The sequence below is a fragment of the Octodon degus genome, unplaced genomic scaffold (genome assembly GCF_000260255.1).
Source record: "Octodon degus isolate 3935 unplaced genomic scaffold, OctDeg1.0 scaffold00024, whole genome shotgun sequence".
NCBI lineage: Eukaryota > Metazoa > Chordata > Mammalia > Rodentia > Octodontidae > Octodon > Octodon degus.
In genome coordinates, this window is record NW_004524600.1 from 13,405,463 (window position 1) to 13,412,380 (window position 6,918).

The 6,918-nt window shown below is 40.8% G+C and overlaps 1 pseudogene; it reads right to left on the reverse strand.

Annotated features, from left to right (window-relative positions):
* LOC101591614 overlaps window positions 1-6,735 on the reverse strand; it is a 20,751-nt pseudogene extending 14,016 nt beyond the window's left edge.
* Between the last annotated feature and the right edge of the window lie 183 nt (window positions 6,736-6,918).

Consider the following 6,918-nt stretch of genomic DNA (forward strand, 5'->3'; position numbering starts at 1 on the left):
AGAAGCAAGAGTGAGAAGAGAACAGATATGTACACACGCACACACAGACCCAGAAAAGTTTGTATAATACTCTTCTGTCAAGAATTGGCGGAAGTTTTATCTTAGAGATCACTTAACATTGTGGAAAGATTTTTTTTTTTTAGCTATATAACCAGAAACCTAAAAATAGAAGATTCAAATAAGTCAGTGAATCCAGAGAATTGCCACTTTCCACCCATTTCCTAAAGTATCTTTTTAAGGGTTCATTGCCTTGTTTCTCCAAACGGTGGGCAGGGTTCATTGCTTAGCCTGTTTCTAGGTCCTCAGAGATTCTAGCTTTTCCCCAACCATAGACAACATAACTCAGTTAATGAGTAAAATCTACCATTTCATCCAATGCAGATTGCGACACTCGCTGTGATTCTTCTATAAGTTCCAAGACTTGGGAAGTCCATTTTTAATGTGTTCAGAGAAAGCACTTTAACTTGTGTAGGATTTTGAATTGTTTTCCTGTACCAGGCAGCTCAGAAATAAAATAGTTTAGATCAAAAAGTTGAACAAGAAAAAAGACTCTGTATTCTATCTCTAGTCTTACGAATGTCTAGACACATGGTCTTGGACAAATTAATTAACTTCTCTCGAGTCTCTGTTTCTTCATCTGTAAACACCATTTTAATTGAACTATAGTGGTATTATTTGCTTAGTGAAGGACAAAGAGATGTTTATGTACTATGCTCAAAAGGTCAAACAGATGGGATCATTTTAGATTGAAAGCGCATGTGTGGGAGTCATGCCTTTTGTGAGCTCCAAAAGTTCCCCAGGGGGTCTGGTAACTTGCTGTGCACCCAGTAGGGACCCCAAAAGCCTTGTCCTGGTGATAAATACAGCATCATTAAATAATGCCACATTTAACACAAAGTGAACCCGGGAATGAAAATGAAACAAAAATCCACTTCCTCTCTAGGAGTTTGGTGTGGCTTTGGATAGGTCACTTTACCACCTTTCCTTTTTGATTCTTAAAAAAAGAACCAGATGCTGTTGAAGGAAAGGAGGATATGTAGCAAAAACAGTGGAGAAGACCATTAAGCCTTTGAAGTGGGAAGGACAGTATTTTGAAATGTACGATAGTCAACAATTCTGGAGGTGGTACATCTATTCCCTTCAATGGAACAGATTACTGATGAAAATTTCTGCTGGGCAGTGGAGTTACCTACATACACTGTATATTTGAATTAGAAAGGAACTTAAAATATTTTAGATTAAACTCTTAAAAATTACATACTATAGGAGAGATCTGGGGTCAGATTTGTAATGCTATGACCTATTTGAAAATTCCAGTTATTTTGTTTGGACATATTTTCCTTATATTTACATTTAAGTGACACAAGATTCATCTTATTTTCTTAGTGCCTAAGTTTTCTTAATGCTCTGTCAGTGTCCCCCCTTACTTCTTGTCTGAATAGAAATAGATAATAACAAATAAAAAGGAGTCAGTTTCATGATTAGACTGTTTGCCAAGCAGGCATTGGTGAAATGGACTTGCTAAAAATCTCTTGCTGCTCTTGAATAGAGTTCTTTTCTTCACTTCTTCCTATTGTTGATGTTAAGAAATCTGCTTGGCCAGTAAAATCAACATGTGTAAAGGTGTAAACATATATAAAAATAAAAGTTCAATTGATGATTCATTCCTATAGTGGCCTTGATAGAGCATAGTCCAAAGAACAATTTCTTCCATTAGACATTAACTATCGCCAATTTCTTCTCTCTTGAAATAAACAGACTCTGTTTGGAAAATGATGATTTTCTCTGCCAATGAGACTTTCATTTAAATTTGACTCTTTGTGAAACTTTCATTTAAATCTGAAAGAAAGAGTAGAAGGAGAGGCTTTTTTGGAAAAAAGAAATAGAATAATGTTAGATTTTCCTTCTACCTGTCCTTGGATATGGGAGAGGATTTATAAAAAGGCATCACTTATAATAGCACAGGCCTGGAAACAGTGTCAAAGTCAATGCCTGAGTTAGGATTGTTGCCCGTGCTTCTTGTAGTATTTGAATGCTTTTAATCCTTTGATAAATAGCTGCTTGGTTGTAAGATAAGCTAATGCTGAGCTGATGATGTCCCTGTTGAGAAAGAATATGTGGCTGCTTGGAGAAAATGTAGCAAAGAAATCTGTCCCTTAATAAGAAGTTAAAAATTACTCATTGAGATCTTATCTAGGAAATTTGGCCCTTTGAAAATTTTTCAAAGGTATTATTTACCCTTTTTCTAAAAGTAAAGTGAGATGAATATGTTTAAGTTAATGTGCCAGTGGCTTGCTGAGTTTAAATCTATGGAGCTCCCCCTTGTCTTCATTGACATCGAAAGGTCCACACAGACTCTGGACAGCAAAGGAAAGATTAACTGAATTCTAGATGACACAGGAAAGTAATGGACAGGCAAGTGACACTGGTCCCCAGGAAGCAAATAGTCTTTCCTGGCTTGCACATAATTTGCCTATGCTCTCTAGTTTGACTTCTGAAAATCTGATTTCCAAAACAAATGAGTCTACCCCTGAAGAAAGAGTACCAACTTTCCATCTGACAATTAAAAAGTGTCCCTGTCTGTGTGAATCTGATGAGTGAGTAGATAGGTTATGGAAACAGAGATACCCTCTTCCCACTGTAATGTTTGTGCTGATAGGCTCTGTTTGGAAGATTAATTATCAATGTCATCATGCATGAATTATAGGGACTGAAAAACAGGGGAAAGGAAAGCAGAGAAGGGTATGCTGATGTTATGGCGTTTTAGCAGTGTTCTCAGAGCCTACATTCTTCTACCAATTGGACCATGTCCTTTGAATCTAAGACTGTAACAACACTGGCTTACAGAAATATTTTGACTTGTGTGACTTCACTCATCCTTGATGCCAGAGTTCAAGAGTGTGTGTAAATAAGATGGGAAGAAGGACACAGGGTCACTGATCACCAGCAACCATGTCAACAAACTTAGCTCAAAAGGTTCAACTGGAAATGAGCTGAGATTTGGAAAAATATCTGTTAAGATAAAATGACTTTGAAAGTACTACCTAGAGGAAGAAAGCTAAGGGCAAGCTGGACCAGGCACAAGATAGACAACGTCGCAGGGAAAGTGTGGCTACTGACTTGTCCTACATGCATCTTTATCTGGGGCGTTCACACTAGAATGGAGCAAGCACAACCAGTGGGATGGATCTGTGCTCAAGACGGGTAAGATGAGGTAGAAAGTCTCCTTCTTTACCTCACGAGATGTACCTAGGCTCACAAAAGTCCCTTTTCAGGACGTTTTGTATAGTTGTTGAAAAAACATCTGACAAATACAGAAAACTACAACAAGTGCAAAAATATCTTCCATTTACCCTGTGAAAAAATAGATGAACACTTTAATTGTTCCAATATTTTAAAAAGTAGACTTCAGAAAAAACAGAAGATAATGGCCTTAATATAATTTTCTAAAAAGTTATTTGAAGCTTATTAGCTTGTTGTTTTCTTGACTTCTGAGTATTGGGCCTAGAAAGAAGTGGTAATTAGAAATCAGTACTGATTTATTAAAACGATGGATGCCAAAAGAAACTCATTGTATTTTTATAGTCTTCATTTTTCTGTGAAGAATTTAATAGCACATAAAGTTATACATATAGAAATATGAGGAAATAATGTCGGAGCAGAGCAGGTTTATGTAAATTCATGAGTGGCTGTAGAGCTGTGTCCAAGACTGCCATTAAAGAATTTATGCTCCAGGTGGGAGGGTATTCATGGCTTTGCGGCAAGGGCCTCAGGACCAGGGCGTCACTACTGGGGATCTTCAGCAATAACTTCAATGATGAAGTAGCAGTTATGCTTCTTTTGTCAACTATTCCATGGGACGGCATTCAGAGGCCACCTTGTGTGACAGGAGGAATGCAGGACTCTGAGCTCAAAGGTGAGATGACTGGACTCTGGCTTCCAACCATCCGTTTTCTTGCTTGTAAACTTGTCACTGCCCATAGGACTGTGAAATCACATGAGTCCACATCCAAGGGCTGTTGCTTGACAGAAAGCAAATTCTCTTTCCTTCTCTTTTTGCTCCTCTCCTTATAAAGTGGGTTTTTAAAATAAATTCCATGGGTGCAGATAGTGGCTGGACTCACACAGAATGATGTCGTCCAACACTAAGTGACCCCAGTGCTCATCCACACCACTTTTATACAGGTTGAAAGGGGACCTTATTGTTTAGGAAGGCTTAATTCGAACAGCATCTATCAGGTTTTGGCTTATTGTTTCAGTGTTTCCACTTAGCAGAAATGCACACACTTACACATGTTTCTGTGGCACTTTCTCTAGTTCCTATGCTAAATTTAACATGACACTATTCCTTGGGAATGGTGTCCACATGTGGTATTTTCTCATTTAACAGTGAATACCAGAGGTCAAGGCACCAAAGCAGTGAGAGGGTGCTCGTTCTCTGCAGTGACCCCGGATCCTGGGTACGAAGTTTGCAGGTCAGTCAAATTTTTATCAAGCAGATGGTAGAGAGGACTTTGCAATATTGGGTAACCAGACACACTATTGCTCGCTTGCTCATTCATTAAGTTTGTTCAGTTGGTGTTTGCTGAACATGTCAGACCGTAAGCTAAATACTTATTGTTCATCATATCATTGAGTTTTTACCACTACCTGATGAGGTATATGACATTATCCTCATTCTAAAGATTGGAAAGTTGAGGTTAAAAAGGCTGATGAGTTTATCCAAGGCCATAAAAACACATCGTAGGTGAAGCCAAGGAGACCGTTTTGTTTCAGAGGCAAGCCCTTAATCACACACTCAGCTTGAAGACCCAGGGTAGCTCTGTGGACAGGTAAGAGGAGAGGGAGTTGGGAAAGCCAAGAGTGCAGGAGCGTTGTGCGAGGCACTGAGTTTGCTCTGCTGAAGCTCTGCAGGGAGAGGAGAGCGACCAGTTGTACTGCAGGAGCAAAGCTGGAAAAGACACAGTGAGAAACAATGCCTAGTTAGGCAGGGCTGAAGTCACAAACCCAGCAGTATGTGGGACAGGTTGTGGGGTCAGTGTGTATCCTGAATCGTGAGCATGTGGAGAAGCCCATTTTGTCAGGTCTGAAGGTGAGACCTGGAGGGGACATCCACATCCAAGACTGCAGGTTGGGTGGGATATTTTTCCATACGTCACCTGCAGACTTATAAGTGCCTTATGGGTGACCCAGAGTGACACCCGGGCTTCCCTTGGCAATTTACAGGTGATGGGGGTTACTGATATTCTTATGAGCCACAGTTCTGGCAGTCGACCAGATTAGGCAGCATAGTTTGAGAATGAATCATATCTATGATTTCATCTGAGTGTGAATCGCGCAGTCATGGGACATTTGTATTTGTATCCCTCAACAACTCTTTCAATGTTTTCAGCGGGGGAAGAGCTTCACCTTTACTTTAAGCCATAAAACACTGTCTCATTTGAATCATGAAGAGCCCCTTTATAAAGCTTGTTCCCTGTGATTATGGAAGGAGAAGAAGTTTGGCTTTCTCACTTTTTCCTTACAGGATTCTACTCCTCCTCCTTCTTTGGTTAGCTTTGGAGTTTCAAATCACTCCTGTAAATGGAGATGAATAAATTAAGAGCACAAAAGGTGCCTGGAAAGTCCCCACTGACCTGACATTCTGCTAGGGGTCCAGTTTGACCCTCTGGAGTGGGCAGGTGAGTGAAGCAAGGTCGTTCTACCGTGGCTGTGTTCATAAGACCCTTCTCCCCACCCCACCCATCCCAAATCAGAGAGCATCTTTAGCAGTACTGCTCTGCCTAGCCTGACCCTTCCTCGTTCCTCAGTTACCATCCCAGAAGCCTCTGTTTTTTTCAGGGTCTGATTTTGAAACTCTTCCCAAGGACTTGTCACGATTGATTGTCCTAGATTCTTAGCTTCTTTGATCCCTCGATTTTGCAGTCTACCATTGCTTCTTTTAGATTCAAAGGAGACCCAGACAGCAACAAATGACGTGATGGCCCACACACAGTTTCTTTCCATAATGTGGAAAATACTTTAAGTTTATGATGCCATGATTAGGATAATTTTTTTTTTTTCGGTACCGGGGATTGAACTCAGGACCCTGCCCTTGTCAGGCAGGCACTTATTCTACAGAACTATCTCCCCGGCCCGAATTGGTGGATTTTCATCCTTTGAAATACATGCCATCCTTGGTGATCCTTCAGGCTTTAATCCAATGATTCTATTCATTTTTACAACAATACAAGGTCATCCTTGGAAATAGCTAAAATTAAGATCATTTATACTGCTGCACTCTTATAGTAAGAAATCAGGAAACTGACATGCAACATAAACTAGACCCTTCTGTTCGAACAGCACTCCATCAGTGCAGTTGCGAGATTCTTCTGTTCTTCTAACAAATACGATTTTAGAAATTTCTTACGGTCTTTAATGTACCCTTCATAGGAATGTGGATCAGAAGCCCTAAATGTATATTCCAATACAGTCACTGGTTTTGGGAAAACCATGAGTCTTGGACTAGGAATCTGGGTCGCGGTGCCTTGGAACCTCATCATTCAGAGTCTGAAGCGTAGCCCACATCATGAATGAGAAAAGTGGAGCCAGGAACCCATAAACAACTGAGTAGAAGAGTAAGGTCAAACCGCAGCTCTTGGCGGTGCACCCCAGAAACTCTAAGGTGGTCGGCTTGTACAAGAAGAGCTTCCACGCGGCCAAGCTCTCCTTCAGAGACTTCTCGCTCTTCGTCATGGTAGGTGTGTGGGCGACGCGGCGCGTGGAGCGGTGGCCCTGCGACAGCCCAGCGACAGCTTTGGCAGAGGGCAGCTCAGCCAAGAAGACCTCCTCCTCCTCACCTGAGGCACTCAAACCGACTGCTCCAAAACTCACTTTAAATCTCCAACTCTACAGTCTTCAGAACTGTGGTGCGCTTGG